General features: G+C 41.3%; 1 protein-coding gene across 1 annotated transcript in view; it reads left to right on the forward strand.

The window, feature by feature from the left end:
• ANXA10 (annexin A10) overlaps positions 1 to 17,288 on the forward strand; it is a 74,984-nt gene that overhangs the window by 448 nt on the left and 57,248 nt on the right. The gene's annotated exons all lie outside the window — the stretch shown is intronic.

Here is a 17,288-nt window from a genome sequence, read left to right on the forward strand (position 1 = left end):
TATTCTCTAGAGGCAATTCAGTGATCCCTACTTTCTAAGTCACCTGACTCAGAATTCTAGCTGAAGTAGTAATAAGCTATTTTTGTCTCCATACTTACTTCTCTCTATAAGAAACCAAAAGTAAACCTGATTGCTAATTTTTATTTAAAATTTATGGTATGTTCAGAAAATACAGTTTATTTTTTAACAATCATTTTGAATTTAAACAAATGTAAGACTTAGTTTAGTCATTTTATTTTTTTCCTTGCCTGAGTCACTTTGATCCAATTGCTCTAACAGTCCATGAACTTTGGAAGAGCCCATAGAGACACTGAGTTATTTAAATGTACATCATTTGAAAAGATATCCACTTCACACAGCCTTGGAAATCATATATACATTTGTTAAGGATTTTCTAAAAATCTGTATCATTAAAAATTCTTTCCAGAAGCCTTTTATTTTTAGTGCAAAAATTTTATGCAAGAAAAGAAAACACCTATTTGGTTAAACTTTGGCACAAAAATGATGTTATTTACCCATTTACAAGGTATTAATCCCTAGAAATTTTTATTTACTTATATTTTTTTTCAAATTAAATATTGAATGGGACCTAAAAAGTAGCTACTTTCCATCACTGCTGGTTCATGAATCTTAATTTTATCTTGAGATTTCAGGATCTTATTTGCAGTTGAAACTTCCTTTATCATCTTATTAATTGTAAGGCAGTTACATTCTACTACAGAAACAGAAGTTGTTACATAATTTAGACTAGCACAGTAAATGATTTAATTTGTAAAAGAAGTTGTTTTCTCCCAATTATTACTTTCAAATAATTGTACATGGATGAATGGAAAATTTCTCCCTTTTTGTTCATTCAAGTACAATTATTTGGAAGTAATTAAAACTATATTCTGTGTGGTACATATGGTTTTATATTAACATTTACATGTCAATCTATCAAAAGATATATTCATAGAATATTTAAATTACATTTCAGAGACTACTCAAAGTTACCAATGACAACAAGCTTTTAAAGAAATACAACAGTTTGCCATGCTTCTGTAGATAAAGAAGAATATCAGGGATTAAAGAGTTAGATTTCAGCAGACTTAAACTTTCATTTAAAGTGTTCTGATCATCTATTTCAGAGATAAACATTAGATTTTATAAATTATCTCAGAAACTTGTGATGATAAATGGTTTTACATAATAATGTTATTATATTTTAATATTTATATTCTTTAGGATTTATATTTATAAATCCAGTTTTATATATATATATATATATATATATATATATATATCCTTAAGATTTATGGACTAACTAGGAAGAATTGGATATTAAAGAGGCCAATATATGAAGTCAAGTTCACCTGTTTAATCTCCATTCTGGGTGTGTGTCCTTCAGCTAAAGGCAGGCTTTTGCATAATAAGCCAAAGTCCTCAAGTCAGAGGGGAGATAATTACTGACTGGGTTGCTTGTCAAACTATTAAGTTTAAATTAAAGTTAAATTATTGACTGAGCCTTCTTCTCAGCAGCTCTGACTGAATGACACCTGAATTCACCCCCTTGGTATAAACACATGACTATCTTTAGGGCCACCAAAATAAAGCATTATGTCAGTTACAAAACAGAAAATTTAAACAGAAATCAAGCAAGAGGCAAGAATTAGAGTAAAGCAGTTGTATTTCTATAGGAAAGAAGCATATGCACTCCTTGAAAATTGCTTTCCAGAATTTTGGCGTTAGATGACCCTCGGGGATTAAAGTAATTCAAGTGGGTTAATTACATCAAGAAGGTAAATTCACCTTCCTGTAAGTATTTTACAGGTGTAAGTATTTTATAGGTGTGCTTGACTGTAAAACTGTTAAAAGCAAGATTTAATGAAATGACTTGGCAAGCCTGGAATTGTTTCGAGTTACTACCTAGCCAGATATAAATCACCCGTCAGGAAGATGGTATCATAACATGTCTCTTGGAGTGGAAGAAATTTCACTGCAGAGCGTTACCAAGAACCTGCCCAAATCAGTATCTAAACCAAGGCTCTTTCTGACACTGTAACTCAAGCTCTTATCCACAGAAGAGCACTGTCTCTTCCACGTACATCGCCCTGATTCTTCTACCAAAACTGTGGGCTGTTTTGGTCCTGTTTTGTCATCAACTGATTCCCCTTTTCGTATGCGTGCTCAGTCACTAGTCGTCTGACTCTTCTGTGACTCCATGGACTGTAGCCCACCAGCCTCCTCTCTCCACAGGATTTCCAAGGCAAGAACAGTGGATTGGGTTATCATTTCCTCCTCCATCATTTTGTACAGTAGCATTTTATTTATTATAGACTCCTTTATTTGGTAACACTCTTCCTTTTTGCCTCAAAGGAAATTTTAGTCCTTTTCCTTTCCTTTTGACAATTTTCCTATTTCTACCACATTTACTGACTCTGAAAAAAGTTAATCATAGGAAGATTACAAGCTATATATGTTGAGCCCACATTCCATACCTGAATTTACATTTTATTTTACACAGAGAGAAGTTATCACTATTAAAATTTCCTGAGTCTGTGATAAACAGCAGGAGCTTTGCACGCCTTGTCTGATGGGACAGTCACTGTGAATCTTTTTACAAGAATACTCCTGGACATGCAAAGGTCCTTCCATTCTTCTTGGAGGCTCCAGACATTCTGCTCAGTGGTTTTAAATATATTGTTTTTAGGTTTCACAACCTTCAAGGAAAATTTTATCTACCAGCTTCCATATGAATATACTGAGGCTTAGAGAAGTTAAATAATTTTTCCAGGAATGAAAAGGCAGGAAGTGGTGAAACAGAATGTAACTCCAAAACTGTATCCGTCCCAGTTAGAGGTTAAACAGATCTAAGTGTGACTGCTGTGTGTTAGTCGCTCAGTCGTGTCCGACTCTCTGCACCCCATGGACTGTGGCCATCCAGGCCCCCCTGTCCGTGGGATTCTCCAGGCAAGAATACTGGAGTGGGTTGCTATGCCCTCCTCCAGGGGATCTTCCCTACCCAGGCTCCTGCACTGCAGGCGGATTCTTTACCAGCTGAGTTACCAGGGAAGCCCCTAAGTGTGATTATCCTACATAATTAGAGGTTATGTTATGAAGGAAAGAGCAGACCCTTTGTCAGTCCAATTGAGAGTGGAAATTAGCAGCAGTATTTTCACAGAGATGCTGTTACTCATAGCTTTGCTTCCAGAATGGCCTGAGAACAGTCTGACAACGGCAGCTGAGCTAACATCTAGAATGGGCAACCAGGCATTCTGCATTTCAGTCCAACTAACACGAAACAAGGCTCAATATTAAAGAATCCACCTGTCAAGGCGGGAGGCACAGACTTGAGTTGGATCTCTGGGTGGAGAAGATCCCCTGGAGTAGGAAATGGCAACCCACGTCAGTGTTCTTGCCTGGGAAATCCCATAGACAGGGAAGCCTGGACGGTGACAGTCCATGGGGTCGAAAACAGTCGGACATGACTGAGGACTGAATAACAGCAACATGAATTAAATGCACGGCTGCTTGTGTGTGAATGGAGGTGAGGAGGGCAGACAGGCAGTAAATCAGAAGCAAGTCCAGGCTTTCAATCCTGGAGGGCCTGCAGGCTGAGAAGGCCTCCCTCCCCTGGGGGCAGAAGCTGGGAGGGACAAGATCTTTTTAAAAAAAATTTTTATTGGAGTACAGTTGATTCAAAGGCAAGATCATTTTAAAAGCAGATTTTTCCTATAGAAAAGGGTTCCTGAGAGAAACATTCCAAGCTAGAAATGTGATTTTGATAGCTTATCTACAGTATGACTCACTGAACAAATAATAAGAAAAGGTTATTCGTACTGCGATTGCATTGTACTATCACAGGACTGCATTGTCTGAACTTGACATGCTAGGATTTAACAAGACTCATGACTCATGTGGGTGAGGGCCTCCACTGCAACTGAAGCTTCTGTTGAACTCATGCATACTGGGCTGGAAAATTTGATGCAGTCACGTTTTCCTTGTAGTCATATATAAGCATATTGCTAATAATATTTCAAAACTCCTTTAACAGCTGTGGATTGCTTTATTGTGAGAGCAGGGCAGACATAACTGTGCAAGCACTCGGGGCCAGCTTCACCTCCAAGGCTCTGTGCTGAGGACCATTTACCCAAGCTTTGTTGTTGTTTAGTCACTCGGTCGTGTACGACTCTTTTCGACCCCATGAACTGTAGCCCGCCAGGCTTCTCTGTTCATGGGACTTCCCAGGCAAGAATACTAGAGTCGGCTGCTCCAGGGGATCTTCCCCACCCAGGGATTGAACCCGCATCTCCTGTCTTGGCAGGCGGGTTCTTTACCACTGAGCATCACCTGGGAAGCCCTTACTTAAGCTTTCTGCATCTCAATTTTCCTACCTGTGAGATGGGTGATATGGGCTTCCAAGGTGGTGCAAGTGGTGAAGAACCCACCTGCTAATACAGATTAGACATAAGAGATGTGGATTCGTTCCTTGGGTCAGGAAGATCGCCTGGAGGACGCCATGGCAACTGCCTTCGGTATTCTTGCCTGGAGAATCCCGTGGACAGAGGACAGAATCCTGTGACTGTAGTCAATGGGATCGCAAAGAGTTGGACATGACTAAGCCGCTTAGCACAGAACACAGCACAGTGAAGTGGGTGGTATAACAGCACCTCTATTATATGAGTCTCTCGAGGGTTACTTGGCAGGTAAAGCTCTGAGAAGACCTGGAGCACAAACACACCTGGGAAAGTGAACTCTTATTAGCAGCTTTATTAAGTAGCTGTGCCAGAGTTTGAACCCAACTAATGCAGAAGCCCTGGCCCTCAACATGCTAGCACACGGCTTCTAGAGAGGAGGTTAAGTCTGCACCATTACTAATGCGCTCATGCACATAGACACACACACATGTATGTATATTCATATATTCATAACATTTATGAGCAAATTTGAATACCAGCAAAAGCTCCATGGGTGGAAATAGAAATATATTCTCTTATATCAATAAATTCTCTTTATCTGTAAATAGCTTCTACCATGCTAAAGAGTTTTTCACAATCCCACTTCCTTCGCCAGTTATTGCAAACTCTGCTTTTCATGGCACAAGTCCTCCAAAGTGTATTGTACTTGTGTTATCCAGCTCCTCGCCTCTGAATCTCCCTGGCTCCATCCTACCTGGGCTGTCACCCACCCCCTCCACCAGCAGGGTCCTGTGGAGTTTGGCAGTGACCTCCATGACCTGACCTATACCCCATTCTCTGCCTTCTCTTGCAGACATGTGGGTGAGGTCTAACTCAGACTCTTTGCCAGGGAAAGCCCCAGGGCTAAATCCTTGACCTTCTCTCTTTCCTACTTATAGCCATTCCTTCGGTCATAGCATCCAATCTACTGGTTTCAATTACAATCTACACACAGAGCCTTCTTGGAATGTACATCTCAACTCAGCACCTGTGCCTGAATCCCAGATTCATATAAGCAGGTGTCTACTCAGGAAGTGAAAACTTGCTCCATCCTTGGTTTAGGTCAGAGGGAAAGAAAGGTAAAACCTTGAAAATCAGAGTTACTCCTGCCTCCTCTGATTCTCATGAGCCTGTGTGTGCTCAGTTGTGTCCGACTCACTGTGACCCCACGGACTGTCGCCCACCAGCCTGCTCTGTCCATGGGATTCTCCAGCCAAGAACACTGGAGTGGGTTGCCGTTTCCTTCTCCAGGGGATCTTCCCGACCAGGGACCAAACCTGAGTCTCTGGCACTGCAGGCGGATTCTTCAGCACTGAGCCACCTGGGAAGCCCTCGGTCTCCCTCACACCTCACAACGATCCACCAGCAGAACCTGTAGGCTCCACACTCACAGTGCTCACTACACGACCCCTCTCGCCGCTCCTCTGCAGCCAGCAACACCGTTACCTGATGGCTTCCTGCAGCTGCCTCCTACCTGGGCTCCCGCTTCTCTCTCTGCTCTAACTTCTGGGTCCTGGGGACACAGCAGTGAGTACAACTGTCAAAAACACGAATTCCACTGATGACAAATTCCATTGATGATGGTGTAGGGACCACATCATTCAGGAGTGAGTTACAGAGGAGGAGGTAAAAACGTTAAAGAGGAGCATGGGAACAAGCGTCTGCTCTTGGTCTACAAGTTATTATTCACCGTGACAGCAAGGATGAAACCCGGTTTCATGTTGTAGTATCATTTTCATTTTCCAAAGTGCTTACAGTGTACAGACTACAGGGTCTGTGGAAGATAAGACACCTTTCTCACATACCTCTCTGGATATGCTGACTTCTTGTAAATGCTCAAGGTTTCCAGGTGACTGCAAATTATCAGGAAAGATATTTTGACATTATACGTCTACTCTCATTAACACACAGTGCTCATTTCCATAGCATCAGGGCAAAGCCAGAACCAACTGCAAATGTAAATAGCACTAGGAGTTGTAAAACCCAAGGAACAAGAAAAATATGATTGATGATAATTTTATGTTTTCTAATTAATCAACCCACTTAACAAACAGTACAAGGACGTCATCAGTTTATCACAAATCACTTTCAAAAACTATACTTCTTTTGTTAAGTCTCGAGATTAAATTCTGAAGCAGTGACGACTGAGCAATGAGACTTATGGTTACTCTAATGAATCATGCATTCCCAAGATAACAGGAAGTGGGGAAAGCAGATAGAGAGACGGCTCAGAGGGCGTTACCTGCTGATACTGCATTTCTGTAGCACTGCCTGTAGACCAACGCCCAGCCCTCCACCTACCACTGATTTCTGCCATCAGTGCAAACTTCTTATAATCGTTCATCAAAAGCAAAAAGATTACGGGAATTTTTTAAATGTATTTCAGAGTTCACATCATCAGTCTCCCTCCTTTAGCCTCTCTGGAATTGTCTTCAAGACAATTGTCTGCTTATAGCCTGTGGACATGCCTTTCTCATCCAAGGAGTAGAAAAGACTGCTTCTTAAGACTCATCTTCTTTGTCACCATCCCGTCTTATTGACACAGGAGAGAGAGTGGATCACGTCCGAGTCCCTGGGGCGGCCGCCAAGTGTAGCTTCTTGGCTTAGAGCAGGAAAGAATTCAAGAGTGAGCGATGGTGCTGTGTGTGTGTGTGTGTGTGTGTGTGTGTGTGTGTGTGTGTGTGTCTGTGCTCAGTCATGTAAAGAAGGTTTACTCAGAGATACACACTCCATAGACAGCGTGTGGGTCATCTCAGGAGGCAAGAGCAGGCCCCTGGGCATGGGGAGTCAGTTTTTATAGCAGTGGGAAATTTCATAGGCTAATGAGTGGGAGGAGTATTCCAGTTATTTTGGGGGAAGGGGCTGTGATTTCCAGGAATTGGGTCACTGCCCACTTTCTGACCTTGGGGTCATGGTGCCTGGGGTGTGTCACTCAGCTTGCTGGTGTATTCCAGTGCGTGCGTACTGAGGCTCAAGGTCAAGTGGAGGTCAACCCATCCGCCACTGTATACCTATTTGGGTCTAACCAGTTTACGTCATGTCTTTGGGCTATGTCATTCCTTCAAAGGTTATGCCCTACACCCTTCCTGTCTCATTATCACTGTGCAGAGTTGTGAATACAGTCTTTCTAAATTATACTTTGATGTATATAACCTTCAGACATTCTGATAACTACACTTGAAGGAACCAGGAAAATAAAATGCTAATAGACCATGACACGTATGATGTACAAAACAGTGATTCTAGGCTATTGTGCATACGACACTGTGTGTTATATGGTCCTGTTAGAGAGAAAGTGGGAATCATTTTCACTCATAGGCCACTCTGGATTATCTTTTCAGTTTATTTTGTGGCAATTTGTAATAAAGTAACAAGATATCAATGTATTTTATCATTCTGTTTATCAATTACAACCTTCAGTTCAGTCGCTTAGTCGTGTCTGACTCTCTGTGACCCCATGAATCACAGCACGCCAGGCCTCCCTGTCCATCACCAACACCCGGAGTTTACTCAAACTCAAGTTCATCGAGTCAGTGATACCATCTAGCCATCTCATCCTCTATTGTCCCCTTCTCCTCCTGCCTCCAATCCCTCCCAGCATCAGGGTCTTTTCCAATGAGTCAACTCTTCACATGAGGTGGCCAGAGTATTGGAGTTTCAGCTTCAGCATCAGTCCTTCCAATGAATATTCAGGGCTGATTTCCTTTAGGATGGACAGGTTGGATCTCCTTGCAGTCCAAGGGACTCTCAAGAGTCTTCTCCAACACTACACTTCAAAAGCATCAATTTTTCGGCACTCAGATCTCTTCACAGTCCAACTCTCACATCCATACATGACCACTGGAAAAACCATAGCCTTGACTAGACAGACCTTTATTGGCAAAGTAATGTCTCTGCTTTTTAATACGCTGTCTAGGTTGATCATAACTTCCCTTCCAAGGAGTGTCTTTTAATTTCATGGCGTTAGTGCTATTTAATTTTTAAGTGAGAAGGATTAAAAGCATGGAAGAAATATTTTTTCAAGTTATAAAAAAAGCACATTAATCCCAGTAGACATATTGTTCTAAGAAATGTGTATTAGTTATGGTTTAAAAAATAAATGAATCCTATTGTATTTTAGAGTTGGATGACTCCTGTTCTTGTCTTCACTATAAAAGTAATCTGCTTGAATTATTGTTCAATTCTTTAGAGGTACTGAATATACATATACATTCTACTAAGCTTTCATTTAGTTGCCAGTCTCAAAATGTCATTGTTTTAAAGGGTAAATAAAAAAACCAACAAGGGTGCATAAAGATAGAGGCCCTGTACCTGGGTCACACACCTGTGTACCCTTCATCACCTGTGTGCCGACTGCTGTGTGTTTAATCAAGCACGTAGCTCATATTTTAAAAAGGCAAATATTCACAGTGAGTACAGTAGTCCCTTCAAAGCAAAGATGGGTCAGATTTATGAACCCTCAATGACACATGAATTACTGGTTTTGAAGTGGGAATTTTTGGTGCAGCCAAGGTCACAACTGAACCTACGACAATGTAATGACCTACAAAAGCTCCTGGAGACTCAGTTGCTGCAGTTCTTCTCTGGGTCATTTCAGACACATTCCAAACACCGTAGGGTGACCACACAGGGATGTGTCAAGTTCTCCTTCAAGAGGAGGTCAGTGACTTCTGACCGCCTCCCTTAGTGAGCTTGGTCTTTCTCTCACATATAATACTGATTTCGAGTAATTTGAATGCTTCAGAGACTGGAAATGGTTTTGGAAAATGTTACTTTAGATTTTACAGGCCAAAATAAGTACAAATAATAACCCTGTCAGGGAGGAAGCAATTTTCCATCTGTCTAGGTTCTTCTGGCTGGTGTAAGAATTAAACGGACATGAGAACAGGAGAAAATCACACCAAAGTTGAAAAGCATGTATACATGGGAGAGGCCCAAGAAAACTGAGTCTCTCACCAAAATGGCTGAGACCCTCAGCTTAAACCACATCTCAGCTAAAGACAAAGAGGATGCTGGGGGTAGGGGGTTGGGACCTCAGAGGAGGAAAGGCAATTCACATGGAGGCGGAAAAGCACGTGTTTGGTAAACACGTGTTAGCTGGTCCAGCAGAGACAGAGGGGCAGAGAGGAATGCTAACAGACTTTGCAGGCACCTCCCTGTCCACACAGCTGGCTCACAGTACAGCTACCTATGGTGACTGTTCTCTCTTTAGCTATCTGTCTTCTGTCTTCATATTGATACATTCGACCTAATTCAGGCTCTACATGTTAGCTTCTCCATTATTTACAACTGAAACTACCTAAATTTCACAAGCTCATTTCTTTAACTCTATTGCACATGCACATGAGGACTTCCCTGGTGGCTCAGAGGAAACAATCTGCCTGCAATCCAGGAGATGCAGCTTCGATCCCTGGGTCAGGAAGATCCCCTGGTGAAGGAAATGGCAATCCACTCCAAGTATTCTTGCCTGGAGGATCCCATGAACAGAGAAGCTTGGCGGGCTACAGTCCATGGGCTTGCAAAGAGTTGGACATGATTGAGCGACTGAGCACACACGCATGCAAACACATGTCCATGGAGTTTAACACATGCGAAACTGCCAGGAAGAGGAGACTACCTGGGGTCCTTTCATCCTGAGTGTTAGTTTCCGGTCAAACACTATTTTCTCAAGTTCCTTAGGGCTCACTCTTTCTCCCAATCCACTGGACTGTGGTTACAAGGTTCACCTGCAGTTTAAACAGCTTTGCTACCATCTGTGTTCCCTTGTCAGGTTCCTCTCCGCCCTAGCTGATTTTGTTAACTTCATGTGTGGTAAAATATGTTCTTTGCAGTACACAGTTTTAAGAGTTTTGAGTTATGGATCCAATATATTTCCTTATAGACACTTCCATCACCTCAAACACTATACACACTTACGGTCAGGAGTCAACAAAGACCCCAGCCCTCAAACCCTGACAAACCCTGGCCTATTTACCATTACTCTAGTTCTACTTTTTCCAGATTTTCACATAAATGGAATCACAGACTATAAAACCTTTTGGATTTTGCTTCTTTCACTTAGTGGAATGCATTTAACATGTATCCAATTTGTTGAATTAGTCACAGGTTGTCGTTTTATGACTGAAAAGCAGTATTGAATGGGTGTTCTGCAGCCTGTTTATCTGTTCAGTTTGAAGGATATCTGGCTTGTTTCCAACTTTTAGCAATTACAAATAAAGCTTCTAAGAACACTTAAATTAAGGTTTTTGAATAAAGATAGGGTTCCATTGCTTTTAGACAAATACCTAGGATTGAGATCATCAGGCTGTATGGTAAGACTGTGTTTAAACTTTATAAGAAACTGCCCAGCTGTCATTCCTCGCTGGCCCACAGTTTGCCTTCCACCCAGCAACATATGCAGCAATATCTCACTGTAGTTTTACATTGAACTTTTTAATGTAAAGGATGTCAATATTTTTTCATATACTTATTTACCGTACCTTCATTGAAAATGTGTCTGCTTATCTCTTAGTATCTTTAAGTGTTAGTCGCTCAGTTGTGCTGACTTCTTGTGATCCCATAGACTGTAGCCCGCCAGGCACCTCTATCCATGGGATTCTCCAGGCAAGAACACTGGAGTGGGTAGCCAGTCCCTTCTCCAGGGGATCTTGCCAACCCAGGGATTGAACCCAGGCCTCCTGTACTGCTTGCAGATTCTTTACCACTGATGCATCAGGGAATGATTTACAAATATTTTCTCCCATTCTGCGACTTGTCCTTTTCTTCCTTCACCAAACCATATGGCTTGTGGAATCTTAGGTCCCCAACCAGGCTTCAGACCCATGCTCCCTGCAACGGAAGCATGGAGTCCTAACCACCGAACAACCAGGGAATTCCCTGTCTTCATTTTTTAACATTTTTCACAGAGCAAGTTTTCAATTTTGACAAAGTTCAATTTATCTTTTTGTTTTTATAGATGACATTTTTGTTGTCGTGACTAAAAACTTTTGACTAACCCAAGGTCATGCAGATTTTCTTCTATATTTTCTTCCAGATATTTCACACACTTAACATTTCTATTTAGGCCTAAGATAAACTAGGGGTTAATTTTTGTATAAGATGGGAGGTATAAGTCAAGCTTACATTTTTAGCATATGGATGTTCACTTTCTATAGGCCCATTTCTTGGGAAAACTATTCTTTCTCCATTGAATTGCTTTTACAACTTACTCAAGATTATTTGTCTGTATCTATGTGGATCTGTTGCTTCATTCTCTATTCTGTTCCATTCATCTTATTTTCTAGAACATTAGCCAATGTCACAGTCTCATTCTTACTGTGACTTCATAATGATTCTTAAAATCAGCATTATTCCTCTAATTATGTTTTTCTTTTTCAAATCTGTTTCAGCTATTTTAGTTCCTTTGATGTCTGGTATAATAAAATAAACTGATTGATTTTTGAACATCAAATCAGCCTTGCATTCTTGGAATAATCCTTACTTGGTCATGCTACTTATTGTTTTTACATATTGCTGCACTGGATTGTCTTAGATTGGGCACTTTTGCATTTATGTTACTATGAGTTGTTGTTGTTCACTCATTAAGTTGTGTTTGACTCTTTGTGACCCCATGTTCTGCAGCACGCCAGGCTTCCCTGTCCTTCACTATCTCCAGTGTTTGCTCAAACTCAAGTCCATTGAGTCAGTGATGCCATCCAACCATTTAATCCTCTGCCGCCCCCTTCTCCTCCTGCCTTCAATCTTTCCCAGCATCAGGGTCTTTTTCAGTGAGTCAGTTCTTCGTATTAGGTGGTCAAAGTATTGAAGCTTCAGCTTCAGCATCAGTCCTTCCAATGAATATTCAGGATTGATTTCCTTCAGGATTGACTGGTTGGATCTCCTAGCTGTCCAAAGGACTTGAAAAAGTCCTCTCCACCACCGCAGTTCAAAAGCATCAATTCTTCAGCACTCAGCCTTCTTTATGGTCCAACTCTCACATCCATACAAGACTACTGGAAAACCATAGCTTTGACTACATGGACCTTGGTAGGCAAAATGATGTCTCTTCTTTTTAATAAGTTGTCTAGGTTTGTCATAGCTTTTCTTCCAAGGAGCAATTGTCTTTTAATTTCATGGCTGCAATCACCTACTAAGTTCAGTTCAGTTCAGTTGCTCAGTCGTATCCGACTCTTTGTGACCCCATGAATCACAGCATGCCAGGCCTCCCTGTCCATCACCAACTCCTGGAGTTTACTCAAACTCACGTCCGTCGAGTCAGTGATGCCATCTGCCATCTCATCCTCTGTCGTCACCTTCTTCTCCTACCCCGAGTCCCTCCCTGCATCAGGGTCTTTTCCAATGAGTCAACCCTTCACATGAGGTGGCCAAAGTATTAGAGTTTCAGCTTCAGCATCAGTCCTTCCAATGAACACCCAGGACTGATCTCCTTTAGGACGGACTGGTTGGATCTCCAAGGGACTGGTTGCAGTCCAAGAGACTCTCAAGAGTCTTCAGTTACTATTCTGTAATTTTCTTTTCTTGTAATGGTTAGCTTTGGGGTTAGTGCAATTCTGGCTCCACAGAATGAGGTAGAAAGTGCTCTCTTCTATTTCTTATAAGAGAGTTTGTGAAATTGGCTATTATGTATTCCTTGAATGACTGATAAAAATCTCCAGTGAAACTATGTGCCTGAAGTTCTTCCTCTTGATGAAATGCTAACTATGAATTCAGGAAACTGAATAGGATCTGGCTATTCATAGTATTTGTTTTTCTTGAGTAAAACTTGACAGTTTTTGTCTGGCAAGGAAAAGGAATTTAAATTATCATGTTTATGGGCATGGAATTGTTCTTAGCATTCCTTTTTCGTAATGATGTCTCAGCTATTTTCATATTTATAGTTTGTATCTTTTCTGTTTTTGTCAGCCTGGCTGGAGTTTTACCAATTCTACTGTTGTTCAGAATACAAGCTTATGATTTCATTTCTTGCATTTCATTTCTTTCATGTTTTTTTCTCTTCAGTATTATTGATTTCTACTTTGTCTTTTTCATTTCCTTCCTTCTGTTACTTTTAGTGTAATCTTCCACTATCTTTCCCATTTTTTATCATGAAATCTTAAAATTTTAATTTGATAATTTTTTTCTAACATCTGCATTTAATGCTATAAGTGTTCCTTTAATAACAGAAAGAAACTGAGGAGACAGTTGACTTTGTTTATCCTGCCTGGTTTTGATCAGAAAAGTTCCATAAAGTCTTAAAAACTGTCATGTTCAGTGATCAACTTTTAATGTTACATGGTAGAAACGATTACAGATCAACAATATTTTGAAGCATTTATTATGAATTTCTGAGATAAAAAATGGAAAGTACTACAAATTTATCTGTGGATACCTATAAGACTTACAGTGATCATTTTACATCTCAACAAAGTTAACATTTCTAATTTTATATAAAATTGATTCTTGAAAATGATAGAGTCCCATGAAACTCTCAGAAGAACAGTGAAGACCTAAGTGAAGTTACAGGCTGAAGCTAATGGCTATAATGAGGAATAGGATACATCCCCAGGGTTTACAGCAGCACTACTTACAACAGCCAAGACGTGAAAACAACCTAAGCCTTCATCCACAGAGGAGTGGATAGAGGAGATGTGGTGCACACACAATGGAGTATTACTCGGCTGTAAAAAGAACAAAGTGGTGCTATTTGCTGGAACACGGGTGGACCAGAGGTTATCACACTAAGTCAGACAGAGAAAGACAAATAATAAATGGTATCACTATATGTGTAATCTAAAATGAATTTCTTTACAAAACAGAAACAGACTCACAGACATGAAAACTAACTTATGGTTACTGGAGGCAAAGGAGGAAGGAGGGATAAATTAGGAGATTGGGATTAACATACAGACACTACTATATGTAAAATAGGTAACCAAGAAGAACATACTGTATAGCACAAGCAACTACACTCAGTAATTTGTAATAACCTATAAAGCAAAGGAGAAAAGGAAATATATACCAACTTGAATGCAGAGTTCCAAAGAATAGCCAGGAGAGATAAGAAAGCCTTCCTCAGTGATCAGTGCAAAGAAATAGAGGAAAACAATAGAATGGGAAAGACTAGAGATCTCGTCAAGAAAATTAGAGATACCAAGGGAACATTTCATGTAAAGATGGGTACAATAAAGGACAGAAATGGTATGGATCTAACAGAAGCAGAAGATATTAAGAAGAGGTGGCAAGAATACACAGAAGAACTGTACAAAAAAGATCTTCACCACCCAGATAATCACGATGGTGTGATCACTCACCTAGAGCCAGACATCCTAGAATGTGAAGTCAAGTGGGCCTTAAGAAGCATCACTATGAACAAAGCTAGTGGAGGTGATGGAATTCCAGTGGAGCTATTTCAAATCCTGAAAGATGATGCTGTGAAACTGCTACACTCAATATGCCAGCGAATTTGGAAAACTCAGCAGTGGCCACAGGACTGGAAAGGTCAGTTTTCATTCCAATCCCAAAGAAAGGCGATGCCAAAGAATTCTCAAACAACTGCACAATTGCACTCATCTCACACACTAGTTAAGTAATGCTCAAAATTCTCCAAGCCAGACTTCAACAGTATGTGAACTGTGAACTTCCAGATGTTCTAGCTGCATTTAGGAAAGGCAGAGGAATCAGAGATCAAATTGCCAAATTCTGTTGGATCATCGAATATGCAAGAGAGTTCCAGAAAGACATCTACTTGTGCTTTATTGACTATGCCAAAGCCTTTTGACTTTGTGGGTCACAACAAACTGTGGAAAATTCTTAAAGAGATGGGAATACCATTCATGTAACCTGCCTCTTGAGAAATCTGTATTCAGGTCAGGAAGCAACAGTTAGAACTGGACATGGAACAACAGACTGGTTCCAAATTGGGAAAGGAGTATGTCAAGGCTGTATACTGTCACCCTGCTTATTCAATTTCTATGCAGAGTACATCGTGAGAAATGCTGGGCTTGATGAAGCACAAGCTGGAATCAAGATTGCTAGGAGAAATATCAATAACCTCAGATATGCAGATGACACCACCCTTATGGCAGAAAGCAGAGAAGAACTAAAGAGCCTCTTAATGAAAGTGAAAGAGGAGAGTGAAAAAGTTGGCTTAAAACTCAACATTCAGAAAACTAAGTTCATGGCATCTGGTCGCATCACTTCATAGCAAATAAATGGGGAAACAATGGAAACAGTGCCTGACTTTATTTTTCTAGGCTCCAAAATCACTGCAGCTGTTGACTGCAGCCATGAAATTAAAAGACGATTGCTCCTTGGAAGAAAAGCTATGACCAACCTAGACAGCATATTAAAAAGCAGAGACATTACTTTGCAAACAAAGGTCCATCTAGTCAAAGCTATAGTTTTTCCAGTAGTCATGTATGCATGTGAGAGTTGGCTCATAAAGAAGGCTGAGGGCCAAAGAATTGATGGTTTTAAACTGTGGTGTTGGAGAAGACTCTTGAGAGTCCCTTGGACTGCAAGGAGATCCAGCCAGTCCATCCTAAAGGAAATCAATCCTGAATTTTCACTGGAAGGACTGATGATGAAGCTGAAATCCCAATACTTTGGCCACCTGATGCGAAGAACTGACTCACTGGAAAAGACCCTGATTCTGGGAAAGATTGAAGGCGGGAGGAGACGGGGACGGCAGAGATGAGACGGTTGGATGGCATCACCAGCTCAATGGGCATGACTTTGAATAAACTCCAGGAGTTGGTGATGAACAGGGAGGCTTGGCGTGCTGCAATTCATGGGGTTGCAAAGAGTCAGACACGACTTAGTGACTGAACTGAACTGAACTTATAAGGGAAAGGAATCTTAAAAAAAAAAAGACATATGTGTACTTATAAATTAATTACTTTGCTATACAACTGAAACACAAAGTTGTAAATCAGCTATATACTTCAATAAAAAAGCAACCACCTGACTGACTTGATACCTCATTCTTCAAAATAACTCAGGTGAACACAACATCCATATAAGCTCCACGGTGTGTGGATCAAGACTGTTTAAGTAATGTGCAGTCAAGATGCCCTGTGGCCTTGGAGGATGCCTCTGGGACCACTGTGGTTTCAGGATACCTCTCCCTCTAGGAATCCTCTCCTTAGGTTTGTTTATCTGTCTGCTTTCAAAGTTCCTGTTACCCCCTGAAGGAAGACATGGAGCCAGAGCCCTTCAGATTAACTTGGGATCAACACACCTGCTTTGTGGCTCTCACCCGGCTGGTGGTTAACACGCACATGCCTACCTCCCCTCCAACTCTGGATGGAATAAACACTTGGAGCTGCAGTCCCAGGAAAGCTACCCTCCACACCTCAGGCAGCTGGGCAGTCTCAGCTTTAGGCTTTGTCCAGTGTGAGTTGCTGTCTACCCAGGAGTCCATGGTCACATTCAAGTTCTGTAGCGGCTCCCTTGGTAAAGCCCCCCCCCCCCCCCGCCGCCCGGAACCGTTCACCTTGGTTCCCATGGCAGCGGAGGGTCTCAGGACACTGTCACCTCCAACCAAGTAACCCCATCTCTAATTTAGAGCCTCTTCCCCTCTCCTAGGCTGCTGAATAGCTGAGTTAGAAAACGGGCATCTAGAACCTTCTCTGCAGCCACAGCCAGGTGCTCTACTTCACTCTGCAGCGTGAATGCCAATGGTGGCCACTGCCTTGCCAGAAAACTGCACGACGAAGCGACCAGTGTTAAAATCCTGCTATTGTATTGCTGTGGTTTAATTGCTAAGTTGTGTCTGACTCTTTGTGAGCCTGTGGACTCTGTGAGTCTGTGAGTCTGTGAGTCCTCTGTCCATGGGATTCTCCAGGCAAGAATACTGGAGTGGATTCCCAGTTC

The sequence above is a fragment of the Cervus elaphus genome, chromosome 29 (genome assembly GCF_910594005.1).
Source record: "Cervus elaphus chromosome 29, mCerEla1.1, whole genome shotgun sequence".
Taxonomy (NCBI): Eukaryota; Metazoa; Chordata; class Mammalia; order Artiodactyla; family Cervidae; genus Cervus; species Cervus elaphus.